We start from the raw sequence: 13,560 nt of genomic DNA, 5'->3' as shown, positions 1-13,560 counted from the left end.
GGGGCTGCCTCAGGAAGAGCGAGTTAAAATCTGTGGAAAATAAACAAACAGGGTGCAAGAAGCAGGTGGGAGTTCACACCTCAGGGGATCAAGGCTGGGGTGTTTATATCAGCCCATCTTGCCTGGATTTTATTCTGGTGATGAACGTGTTCTGAAAACAAACAGAACGTTGAGGAAGAAACTTGTGGAGCAAATGACTGTTTTTTTGGTTGCTAAGCCATCTGTTCTGCTCCAGCAGCTCACTGAGGGCTCTGTGCGTGTGTTTCTGTGGGGGTGGCTGGCGCTGGCTGGCGTGGCAGGAGGGAGTGCGGGGCGGAGGGGAGGCTGTGTGTGTGTGTGTGTGTGTGTGTGTGTGTGTGTGTGTGCTGGGGAACTCGAGTGCTTCGAGCAAATCTGCTTGGGAGGGGAGGAGGGAAGTTGGCTGTGACAGTGTATGCAAACATATGTGGCAGAGGCCAAGCCTGGGAGCGTCTGTGTGTGGCTGTGCCTTCTGTGCCGCACTGCGAGGCGCGGGCGTGTGGCCGGGGCTCCAGGAGCACGGTGGGGCTTGCATCAGGGTAGGGAGCCACAGCTGCACAGCTCTGCAGCTGTGCACTGCACACCTGCCTGCAGCTGGGGACAAAGCTGTGTCTGTGTGTCCAGGAGGGGCTGTGAAGTGACTCTCACAGAGAACATCTGCAGGTGGGCAACAGCCACACGTGACCCAGGAGGCCAAGGAGGTGAGGTGGAGGTGCAGCCACTGGGAGAGGATGTGGGGCACACTCTGTGAACGACGTGGCCGAAGTGCAGAAGGAGATGAAGCCTGTGCGTGTGGAGTTTATGGCCAGCCCATCACTGTGCAGCAGCCCAGCTCTCCTGTCCTTATGCCTGTCCATCCCACAGCAGCCTCCTCCCCTTCTGCCTTGCAGCCTCATTTGTTTTGCAGTGATGAAGGATGATGAATGCATATTGATTATCTTGAACCAAGCTGTGGAGATCTTCTATCACCACACCCTTTCCCACCCCTGCCCTCGTTCTCATCCTTCCCCTCTCCTTGCCAGACGAGACAGGGTTGCCATAGCAGCTGACAACTCGCACTCTCCTGCCTCTCCGGAGGACAGGCAGCAGCAGTAAAAAAGACGAGTTGTAGGAAGAAACCCATGGCCTGTTTGTGTTCCTTTCTCCTGGGAAAGGCAGCTGGGATGCCTTTGGTGACCTGCTGAGGCTGGTGGCTCCCTCAGAGCATCCAGCTGCTGTGTTGGGGCAGAGCTGCTACAGTCCTGGGTGTGCATGGTGCTCCTCACCCAGTCGTGTCCAGCTGCTGGGCTGGATTTCGTGGTGCCCCTCCTGAAAGCCAAACTGTGCTACCACAGCACTGAATACAGAATGGGCCGCAGACTGCTGCAAGCTGGCAGTGCAGACATGCTCCACACTGAATCCCACCTCTCCAGGCATCCCATGTCACTCAGACACGCTGCTGCACTACAGGAGCACACAGGGCAGCAGGTTCCACCCCAGAAGTTGCTGCATTAAAGAGTGAGCTGAATGTCTGCTCTAAGCAGCACCATTTAGAGAATGAAACTGATAGCAGAAAGAGAGCTGTTTGTACAACAGTTGGTATCTGAAAAGGTGACACTCCATTTTGAGGATAATATTTTGTATTTATGTGTTTTTAAGCATTTGTCCCTTAGGACAAAATTCAAGATCTTTGGCTTTTTCAGGCTGGGTCATTCTTACATTTTTACTGTGTGATTATGTCCTGATGCACCTTCTCACAAACGCTTCAGTGGCCTTCTTTGTGTGACTCAGGGCCTTTATAAAGGATATTTCCCCCCTCCAAAACTACAGACCCCACAACCTCCCATCACCAACAAAAAATCCACCAAGACCTTTGCTCTGCCTCTGGGGCAAACCACATCCCACAGACATAGAATTAGATTTGGAAGAAGGCAGTAGGAGAAGAAAGTAAGCGAGGGCTGGTGACAGCGACAGGAGGGAAAAATGGAAAAAGAGTTTGGAAGAAGGAAAGTCATGAGAAGCAGAGGGAGGTGAGGCATGCAATGTGATGGGTTCTTTGTTTAAATGGAAAGCGCAATAATCTCTCCATATTTAGGTGGTGTTTGAGAGAACCTGTTTGGGATTTATTAGAAAATAAAAATGCCCTAATTGAAAGTGAGTAGAGACAATTTGTATTAATAATGGTAGAAATCATCAAATAATGGAATTGTTCAAAATCTATTAGTTTGTTCCATGCAGTGAGAGGAACGGGTTGATTATCTCACAATAGGAAATATTAAAAGGAGAGCCCAGTCTGCTGGTCCTCTATGCAGATTAAATACATAATTTATTGAAGCAATTTATTTTCTGTTGGGAAAAAGGGGAAAAAATGGAAAAATATGATAAGAGCTGCAATCAAGTCTTGGATTCTTAATTTGAAGACCTACCTCTTATCTGCCTTTTTTCAGTCATTAGGAAAAAAATTACTCATTCCTTCATTGGGTTTAAAGCTGCAGGAGCAGAGAGGGTGGCTGGGGAAAAAAATGAGATCTCATGAGGGGGCCTGTTACTCACCTCTTGAGTTTTATATTATTGACAGCAGTTGCTTCAAATCCAAGGCAAATCAACCTTGGGCTGTCTGGAGAAGCAGTAGGCAGAGCTTGGAGGTCAGCTCTGAGGCGTTGCCTGTCTAATCCTTCCCGAGGACTAAAGGAACATGTTGCTAAACTAGAGGTTAATTCAGAGCTGCTTAATTTGTTCATTCTGTCTGTCTGTCTCTGGGCTACTCTGGCCTTTAAAAACCAGAGTGAAGGAATGACAAATTACTTTAGTTTTCACAGTTACACTCCCTTGCAATCAAAGGGAATTCAAGTGCCTAAAGAGGAATTAGGCACTCACAGAATCACAGAGTGTGCTGATCCTGAACATCAAGCCCAGCTCCTGGCCCTGCACAGGACACCCCAAGAGTCACACTGTGTACCTGAGAGCATTGTCCAAATGCTTCTTGAGCTCTGTCAGGCTTGGTGCTGTGACCCCTTCCCTGGGGAGTTGTTCCAGTGCCCCATCACCCTCTGGGTGAAGAACCTTGGGAGAGGAAAATTTTTGGTCTGTCCCAGGGGACTTGAGCATACCCATATGCAGAAGAAGCAGCTCCAGAATTTTTGCAGTCCCAGGGATTTCTCTGTTTGGTGCCTCAACACCATGTTGATAGGAGGCATTGCAAATACTATCTCATGCTCCTAAGACAAATAGCTGGATTCTGCCTCTAAAAACAGTAGACAGGGTAGAATGAAGACATTGAATTGCAATTTCAATTGCAATATTTTAAGAAAGCTGTCTTTGGATTCAAGATGAACTTAGTGCAGCAAAGACCATGGCTAAGAGTCTTGTCTATAGAAATCCATTACATCCTGTAGAGAGGATAAAAGCCATTAGAGAAGGCATAAAGATAAAAACTAGAGGTGTGGTTGGAGTAGATTTAAAGCAGGGGAGACAAAACGAAATGTACTCTGCTAAGAGAGTTGTGCTGGGTGGAAATTTGTGGTGTGGGTCAGAGGTGGGATCTCAGTCCCAGCCTGAGCCACAAAGCAAGGCGGGGGTCCAGCCCAGAGCTGCCTTGGTATTGGGGCAGGGATGGAGCTGCCAAAGCACTCTCTGTTCTGCCAAGAAATTTCTGTGTGAGATACTGATTTTTCACACCTGTGCTTTGCTGTGGAATTATTTCTAAATAAGAACACCTTTGAAAGACTTTGTCTAGATGCTCATTTTGTGTGTGCAGCTTCCAATCAGTTCTCCTTCTGTGACTATTATCCTTTCAGACATCTGTGCATGCTTGGTACCTTAACACACATTCATTTCTTCGCTTCATTTTTGCTTCTTTCTTTTACCTCTGATCTGCATAGGGACAAGGTGACAATGTCCTCTGCCTGCAAGGAGGAAATTTTTATTTCCTCTATTTCCCACTGTGAGAACTCCCTAGTATATCCTATTAAAGTAGGTCTCAGACAAAAACATCTCCCCATATTCAAGAAAACACAGTCTTCTTTTCCAACTTCCTAGCATGGCTGCAAACTCTTTAACCATCTGCCCAGCATCTTTATAACAGGGGTCACTCAAGCGTGTTTGTCCATTCTAGTACTTGCCTAGGTACACTGATGGACAGCTGCTTTGATTCAAACTCAGCCAAATACAACAGTTGAGACCAAAAAATTAAAAGGCTAAGGCTTGTCTTTCTGAAAAAGATTCTTCCATCATGAATTTATTTAAAATAGGACAATCAAAGTGGTAAAAATAACTCACTCATACTTTTAAGAGCAGAGCAGATTACTGGGGGAGTAGGTTGAGCAGCTCTGTCAGCTGCAATATTTTTTCCTTTGGATTCAGTAGTCACACAGCTTCATATAAGTATGCACAGATACATTGGGCATGTATAAATCTCTTCATCACAAACCCAGGTTCAAATATAACGGTGTAGCTGCTGCCCACCTACCCCCAGTGACACTTGCAGCAACCAACACACCCAGGGCATGGCATTCAGCGGTGTTAGACAGGGTCAGGGCGCCAAGTGCACCAATGAGCCTCAACTGCTCTGCTGTGGCTTCCACTCACACACCCTCTGCCCAGGCCCCAGAGGTCTATTTCAGCTCAGGCCAAGGCACCCACTGCTGGGGCACTGTAGTTGTGTGGCTCCTGAATGGATCTGAGGTCTGCTTCATCCTCGTGGTTTATTGGAGTTTGTTAATAGTTCTGGTTGCTGCCACCACTCCCAGGTGACTGCCCTACCCATGCTTATGTTACTCTTGGCTCCTGATCCATCCTTTTTCACGGACTGTTGTTCAGCCTGGAGAAGAGAAGGCTCCAGGGATGCCTTATTGCAGCCTGCCAGCACCAAAGCAGAGACTACAAGAGGGCTCTAGAGGGACTTTTTTCAAGGGCAGTGGTGGTAGGACAAGGGGGAATGGTGGTAAACTGAAATATCTTCATCAGATATTAGGAAGAATTCCTCTACTGTGAGCATGGTGAGGCACTGGAACAGGTTGCCCAGAGAAAGCTGTGGCTGCCTCATCCCCAGCAGTGTTCAAGACCAGGCTGGAAAGGACTCTGAGCAATCCACTCAGGCCTAGTGGGAAATGTCCCTGCCCATGGCAGAGGGGCTGGAATTAGGTGGTCTGTAAGCTCCCTTCCAACCCAATCCATTCTATATTTTTATAGTTCTGTTATCCTGTTTTTGGGTGCTCAGTAGCCCAAGATAGTGGAGGCATGGCAGGGGTGGCTTTGACAACTCATTTTCACAGTGCCTCAAAACCAAATCTTGGCAGAGGATTCTGCTGACTCCTGCAACGCAGCCAGGAGGGAATGCCAGCATTTGTATTTCAAACTTCCTTCTTCCTTTGCTCCTTTTAGTGCTTCCTATCTGTTTCTTGGAGGCAGAAGAAAGCAAGTTTTGCCTTCTGTCCTTTTCTAGTATGTGTCTGGGTATTGGTCAATGTGCATTGCACGGAGAGATGCTTTCCTCAAGATACAAAAATCCTTGAAAATGAGCAGAGTAAAAGATGGAACTGACAGATTTGTTGAACAAGGGGGTTGGACCTGAGGTGACTGATGTTGTCAGTACTGGGAAGAGCAGTCAGGCTGGGCTGGGGAGACAAAAGGAGGGATAGTAGGGCTGAGGCTAGGGATCAGGGATGGAACAGTCCATGTATCTTAACTAATGCTCTCTGGCAGAGTAGCAGCGCTAATGGATATTAAAAGTGTCAGCTTCAAGATTTAGCAAAATGGTACCTCTCCTGATGCATCTCATCCTGGCACACAGAGCCCAGAGCAGAGGAAAAATTAGGGCCAGCAGGCTGTATGCACTGAGCGCAAGGTTGCCCTTTCCTCTTGTGAGGGACCTTACTCCTGTGACTCCCCACCTCATGATGACAATCCTGTGCTCTTTGCTAACAGCCTGCCTGTTTCTAGGTGGGGAACCACTGTCCAACACCCACACAGACCTGCTCCCCTCCTCTGTGCCCAGCGGTGCCTTTCCCTTGAGAAGAACAGAGGGAGACATGTCCATCCCTCCAAGGGAAGGAGGAAGTTTGTATATGGAGCCATGTCCCCTGGCAGGAGTGGCTGGATGCTGGCTGAGCCCTGCTGGGCATTTCCAGCCTGTTCTGGTGGCAGCACCATCCTCAGTCAGGTATGACTTGCCTCTCTGCTCTGTGGCACAACTCAGGCAAAAAGACACTGTCACCCCCAGCCCTTGGAGACTGTCTGGGGAGAGGCGGTGTGAGGAAGGGATTTACTGCCTTTCCTCACTGAGCAGATGGGAAATCACTGCACACGGGGTGCCACAAGGAAAAAGGGAAAGAAAAGAGCTTTCAGGAAGAGGCAGAGCAAGGTAGCCTTTGCTATTTCCACACACTCCCCTTGATCTGCTCTGCTGTTCCCTTCTATCTGTGGTGGGTCTTTTTTTGGCACAGAAATGGTGGCAACTGATGTCTGATTTGGCTGCTGGGAGGAAAGGCTAATGAAGGGGTAAGTATGATGCCGGGACCCTTTCCTGCTGATAGGAACATTAGGTTTCATTCCCATTTATCCATACTCCTGCCTCGCCCTCCAGAGTGCTGAAGAAACGGAGTTCTGTCCTTCTGCTGCTTAGCAGACCCAGCCTGACCTCGCGGAGTTGGCCTCCATGTCCCTCTCAGGTTTTCCTTGGCTGCATTCTGCTTTGATCCACCTTTTCCTCAAGTGGCTGCCTGCCACGCTGCCAGCACTGGAGATGGAAGACCTTGTTACCCAGCCAGCAGGGAGCATTGCCCCTGGGGCACACGAGCTGTCAGTGACCCAAGTAATGCAGGGTTTGCACAAGCTTACTCACAGCTCAAGAGCAAGCCCTCAGCTCCCTTCCTGCCTTCCTCTGGGCTAGGAAAGAACAGTGTGCATAGAAATGTCTCACAGCTTTCTTGACACAATATCCACTGTGTCAGAGGTAGTCACCCTGAAATCTCCAAATTACTAAATTATTGCCACTGACAAATCTTCCTTTGTTTAACTCACATCTCTTTCACTTCCAGTCAGGCTCCTCTGCACCTGAGCTGCACCCCGAAGTCAGCTCTGTGAGACAGAGACCACAGCAATGCCTGAGGTCTTCTGAGCAAAAACACAGAGAGGGAGGCAGGAACAGGTGCACTATCTGGGTTTCTCCTCTGTCATGCAAACCCTGACACTAGCTTTTTTCTCCCGATGCAGACGGTTCTCAGACATTTGCCCTGTGTGTTCCCCTGTGCCAAGTCTGGGTCTCACCAGGAGACTTGGGTGGCTGTGAGTGGGTCAGGACACAGGCCTGGGAGGGAGCCCCAGGCTTTCCCTGCCCTCGCCCCTTCAGGGCAGCTGCAGAGCTGGGCAGGTAACACAATCCACCTGGGACTGTAGCACACAGACTTGGAGTCCCAGGCAAGATGGATGGAGGGCTCACTCTTGCATCCATCTGTATTTCTCATATTTTCTTCCCTCTGGGTATTAGAGCCTGAACAGGGGAAGGAGGCAAGGGATTAAGGTCTCTGCAACAGTAGGGAAACAGCTTTGCTAAGTGTTTGTCCTTCAGAAGGCATTTGACCTCCTCACCTCCTCCAGGGCAGAAGATTTAACAAGATGAACTCTCTTAGGTGCTTTGCAGAGGAGAGGCAGATCCAACAGAGCAAATCCCAGATTCCAGATTACAAAGTGGATTTTTACAAAGGGAATATACCTTGTGGGAAGTGGTGCATATATCCCCTCGAAATGCCCACCACCCTCCTCATGCTCTCCTGGCTGGAAATCCTTGTACAATGCAGGTGCCTGCCCTCTCACAGCCCCATCTCCTGGCTACCCTTCCTCCCAGATCCCTGTCCACATCCTACTTATTCTGAAGGCATCCCTCCCCCAAACCATTCCCAGCTCTTTCCCTGGAGCATCCCTCTTCCTAGTTTTCCTCCATGCCCTTCATTTGTGTCCCATCTGACACTTGACCTCTCTCTTCCCAAGTGTCCTTTGACCCACCTTCCCACAAACTCACTTTCTTTTTCCTCTTCCCAGGAAGCAATCCTGCCCTCTCTCCCTTGCTGATGATATATTCCCACCTATAAATGATGCTTGGTGCACTCTTAAAAGGAGCAGATGAAGAAGCCAATACGCCAATGAGACTTGTGTGGTGCCAAGAGATAAAGTCCCCCCTTCCTCCTGTACAGACAGACATTCTTCTAAAGCCTCACGGCTGGGACAGGCACTGCAGGTGCAGGGAGGGGGCTGGAGCAACAAGAAGGTATTGAGAGCATCCCTGACAAGGTGACATGCTGAGCTGGTTTGGGTATTCTGGTCACAGCAGCGTGCAAAATCCCATTATGGCTTTACTATGGCGAGTTTAATACACTGAGCCTTCATCGTGCCAGCTGCCCCTGCCAGGCATCTCTGGAATTCACAGCAACAAGTTTGCAATCTCTCAGCAATTCCTGTCTCACAGGAGCAGCCTGTCTGCCCTGAGGAGGGGAAATACACAACAGCTCCCAAGCCTGCCTAGAGGACAGAGGCTTTCCTCTTCTCCTTTTTCCCTCACAGCAACAGCCCCCTGGATGTGCAGAGGTTCCCAGTGCCCCATGGATTCACCTGCAGTTCTGGCTGCTCAGGCCAACAAGCCTGGCTCTGAAGGGTTTGAGACAAATGTCATCATGGGGCAAGATAAACATTGACCTTTCCTTGAAAAAAAATACAAACCAGACCAAAACACAAAGGTATTTCTGTGTGTGATTGCAAAGGACTAAGCAGAGCTGCACATGGTACAGGGATATTTGGTGCAGGGGAACACAGGAGGGCAAACACTTGGGGAGATGTAAGGGCACACCTAACAGCAGGAGTAGAGCTGGCTGATGAAAGCAGTGCATGGAAATTATACAGATTCTCACCATTTTGTCCTAAGCATCCTAAAAACTAATAATTTCCTTAAAGCCCCAGCACCTGGAGTCAAGGTAATGAAAAAATAATTTCAATTCTCAGACCAAATATGAAAAGGAACGAGGGAAGCCAGATTCTTTCTCTTCTCCAGACAAACAAATGCTCCCAAAATATGACTAGGCAACATTGAAATAAAATCTTGGGATTTTTTTAACAGTTCAGTCTTATGTTTGTGGAAATTGATGATACTTTGATCTAACTTGGGAAAGATGATGGCCAAATGGCAAATGGATATAACAAAGTACTGTAGTGGAAAAAGAATATGTGCATATGTGCATGTGTTCATAGAATGTTTTGGTGTGAAAGAGACCTTTAAAAATCATCTAATCCATCCCCTGCACTGTGGGCAGAGACATCTTCCATTAGACCACGTTGCTGAAAGCCCCCCCCCAGCCTGGCCTTGAACAGTCCTGGGAATGGGGCATCCCCAGCTTCTCTGGGCAGCCTGCTCCAGTCTCTCACCACCCCATCACAAGAAGTTTCTTCCTCACATCCAGTCTAAACCTCCCCTCTTTCTGTTTAAATCTGCCACCTGTGAAGAGCCCTCTGGATGGCATTCCTTCCCATGGTGTGTCAAATGCACCACTCAGCTCAGTGTCCCCCACACCTGCTGGGGCTGTGCTCAATGCCACTCTCTCTGACATTAATGAAGATATTAATTAACGTGGGTCCCAGGACAGGGAAAGCACTCAAGACTGGCTATGGCTGGGTGACTGCTGGTGGTCCACACCCCCAGTGTGTTGCCTACCATGACCTGAATCCTAACTGCATCAGAGCAGAGGCACCAGAGCAGGGGCACCGAGCTGTGAGAGGTGCAGCTGTGCATGCCTGGGCTCTAGGGTCAGCTGGCATTCCCAGGAACCTGGCAGATGTGCACTTCTCCCCCACAGCACGTGGCTCTGAGCTGCCTGCTCCCCTCTGTCCCTTTCTACTGCCTCCCTTGAAGTCTCTCTAGCTTTTCTCTGTGCAAAGCACACTTTCTCCTGCTGAATGCCTTCTGGAGAGGGGACCAAGCAGGCCATTAGCTCCTGGATATTGAAATCACAGCTCCATGTGCAACTGCTGAGGAAAGTGGAAGGATGCAGCAAGGAAAACAGAGTTTTACACAAGAGAGTCCCTGCTTTATGACAATGACTTCAGACTTGCCAACCCTCCCTTTTTTCCCCTCCCTTCTCTTTCCTGCCCTGTTACCATGCAGTTTATTCTGGGTCTATTATTGGCTCCCACTTTTGGGGCTTTTTTTCCCATCCTACCTGTATTCACTCAAGGCCAAGCGCAATAACACGAGAAGAAGGGGATATCTCTGATGAAAATTCCGAGGATCTTCTCCCACCCAGGCACAAAAATTCACAGGATCCTTTCCATGCAGAAAGTGAAAATGTGCAGAACTGTCTCTGTCCCTCTCCCTCCACTGAGGGCTGGAATTTGGGGTGTTTTTCTCAGTCAGAAGGCGGCAGGCAACAGGCAAATCACTGTTATCTGTGTGTCTTCCTTTTCAGGGAGGGCTGAGTGCCTTTTTCATTTAGGTAATAACAGGCTTCTGGCAGCACCTCCAGCGCAAACCCAAAAGCTGCAGGTGAGCAGCAGGAGCAGAAGAGTTTGGCTGAGGTTTAACAGTTCACAGTCCCCTGGATAATAGGGGGTTTTCCCAGAGCTCTGCCAAGGCAGGCTCAGTCTGCCCAGGGGTCAGGAGGGCAGCGAGGCAGCATTGGGAAAAACAGGGATTTGTTAAGGCAAGTTTATGGAGAGGGATGAGCAAAGCCCAGAAGGTGGAAGGTACCTTGGGAAAGAGAAGCCAGATGCAGAAGTGAGCTGAAAGGATTAGAGCAGAGTGAAGACAAAGGAAGAGAATGGAGGATTCTGGAAAGCAGCAAAAATTTGGACAAAGTTGAGAATGGTCAAAATTTCTGATGATGACAGAAAGACCCCAAAGTAGTATTTTTTGAGGAAACAAAATATTAGCTCTCTGCACACTTTATGCCATTTTGGAGGAAGGGTCAATTACAAGCTCTGAGAAATTCCTGACTGTTATGTGAGTTTTCAAACAATTGCAGGGGTTTATATTTCTCTCCCTTTTATTTTCTCTCCCATGTTGCAATAGAAGATAAACGAGAGAGCACACACACACAAAAAACCTCCCAACAAACAAAAAAGCAAACAACCAATTCCAACAAAACCAAAAGCAAACACCCAGGCTCAAACTCAGCCATGTGTTGTTTATTAATATATTCAGACTATTTCAAGGTGTCTCTCCCTTGAAAACAAATCAATTTTAAAACCTCAGTTTTTCCATCTCTCAAAAAAAGGGTTGAATACAGTTTTCCATGTTCACAATGCACATGTGCCTCACATGTGCTGCTGGATGGTGATACCATTGTGAGCTTTTGCCCTGCTGGGAGGTCTGTGACCCCCAAAGGAGGCTCTGACTTACCTGTGAATGTGATCCCAATCAGATGGGGCTACACTGTCACTCAGAAGCTTGCTGACTAGCAATAAATATTCATAGAACTGATTAGATGTTAATTGCACAAATCACCACCTCTTCAGCCAACTCCAGGAACCTCACTGTCACCCACCCTGGTTAAAGAGGCAGCAGGAAATGTCTCTTCTGTAGGCCCCTTAAGGTTAATCTGGTGGCTCAGATGGAGGTTAAATGTGTCACCTTGCCATGTCCCTTAACACAGCCACAGCAGGGCTTCCCTGGTTCTGCCCCATGTGAAGGGCTGTGTTCCTGCTAGTGCAGCCCCCAGGGGCAGGAGCCCAGAGACATCTCTGCAGCTGTCCTGGTCCCCTCTCCCCACACACTGCTTGCTGTCCAAGCCCACAGGGATTGCCCTTCGCTGCTCCTCTGTTATCCCTGTTCTTCCCATCCAGACAGTTTTGCCAGGTCCCTTCAGCAAGGTACAGGAGCAAAGCATGCTGTGCTGGCAGGACATATGGGCCTGTCCCTGCACAGCCTGTGCCTTTGAGGGCCCATATGTGCTGGCCACCTTGCACCATCCCCACTGTCTCCTGAGGTGTTGGGCTGGCACCTCTAGTGACACGACTGTCCCCATGGACAGCTGTCAGACATGAGGTGTCCCCCCGTGGGGTGGCACAGCATCTGTGGCAGAGGGTGCAGGCTGCTCAGAGGGTGTTTGTACCTTGCATCCTCCTGAGGTTTGTGCTGCCCCTGCTCTGGAGCTGAGGTTCAGCTCAGCTCTGTTCCTGTCAGTGCCAGCCCTTCCTCAGTGATGACCCACAGAGACCCAGACTCCTGCACCCTCCCTTGTGCATTCCTTGCACCCCTCTGCCCCGCCATGCACAGCCTCCTTGAACTTGGCCCACCAGCCTCCAGCAGCAAGCTGCTGTCTGTACACAGGCTCACACACATGGGAAGGTGATAACCTGGGACAGGCAACATTCATCTTCATTGCAGAGAGGCAGCAGGATTGGAAATGGCACGGCAAGATGAGACTGCTGCATGCCCCTGTCACAGGCACTTAGAGCAGAGACACTGCAGATGTGACAGCAGTGACACTCCAAGAAATCCTGGCCAGGTCTCAACCCCTGTCTGCCTGGGCTTCCCCCAGCCCCCCAAATGGGCCCTGTGCCAGGCTGGAGACAGAACTGATCCACAGCGAGGTGCAGGAGAGAGGCCACGGTGCCTTTAAGAGCCATCCTGCTCTCTACCTTTGTGCTCTGGCCTTTCTGTGTGAAATGCACACTCAAAACAAAAAAATTAAGAAGGAAGAAGTACCTCAGTACCCCTGCCTCGGTGGGTCCCTCACCCTCAGGTATTGACTTGCTTTCTAACCACCAAACATAAGTGGTGGGAGACAGGAGGAGCTGCTCCTGTTGGGGTCACAAATCTGACTGCACCATTCCAACCAGCTCCAATACAGTGGGGCTGTGCTTCTTTCCATACAAAAGACTGGCTGCCATCCCTCTGAGGCCATTGCAATAGCCTTTCCAATCCTATGGATTTATGGTATGAGCTGACAGAACTGCTGCCCCCTCTTGGTGTCAATCCCTGCTCTGCTGTGCAGGGGTGAGGCACGAGTGCTCACACAGAGGGAGGCACAAGGCTGGCAGTCCTGGTGCATATAACCCTGTTTAGCTGACTGAAAACAGCTCCTTGATTTTCCTGTTGTGCTGAAGGCTGTGTGATGCACAGCTGAGCAGTTTCAGGCCTGACAGGAATAGTGTCTCTAATGGGTGCTCTTACCTTGCCACTGAACACCATCCTGACCAACTTGGATGCAGTCTTGCCTCCATTTGCTCCTGAGCCCCCCTCACCAAGAGCCCTCAGCCCCTGGTAAAGGACAGGTTCAGCTGATGTCCTTTGATCACTCTCACTCCATAATTCAGTCCCATGTGCCTCCAATTGTACGCTGTCCTACCCCTCCACCTCACAGAGGTTTTCTCTACCTAAGCTCTACTGCAGGAGGCTGCTGGCTCTCCTCACAGCTGCTCCATCTCCGTCAGTGCAAACAATTTCTAGAATGCCTTTAAAAATGTATTAACCTTCCAAAAAGGAGCTGATAAACAGGGGATAGGAGGACGGGAAGGAGTGGGAAAGAGGCAAGATGCAGCAATGTGGTCTATTCCACACATCTGCACTATTCTCCTCCC

The sequence above is a fragment of the Melospiza georgiana genome, chromosome 4 (assembly GCF_028018845.1).
Source record: "Melospiza georgiana isolate bMelGeo1 chromosome 4, bMelGeo1.pri, whole genome shotgun sequence".
NCBI classification, from domain to species: domain Eukaryota; kingdom Metazoa; phylum Chordata; class Aves; order Passeriformes; family Passerellidae; genus Melospiza; species Melospiza georgiana.
Note: the sequence above shows the minus strand (reverse complement) of the source record.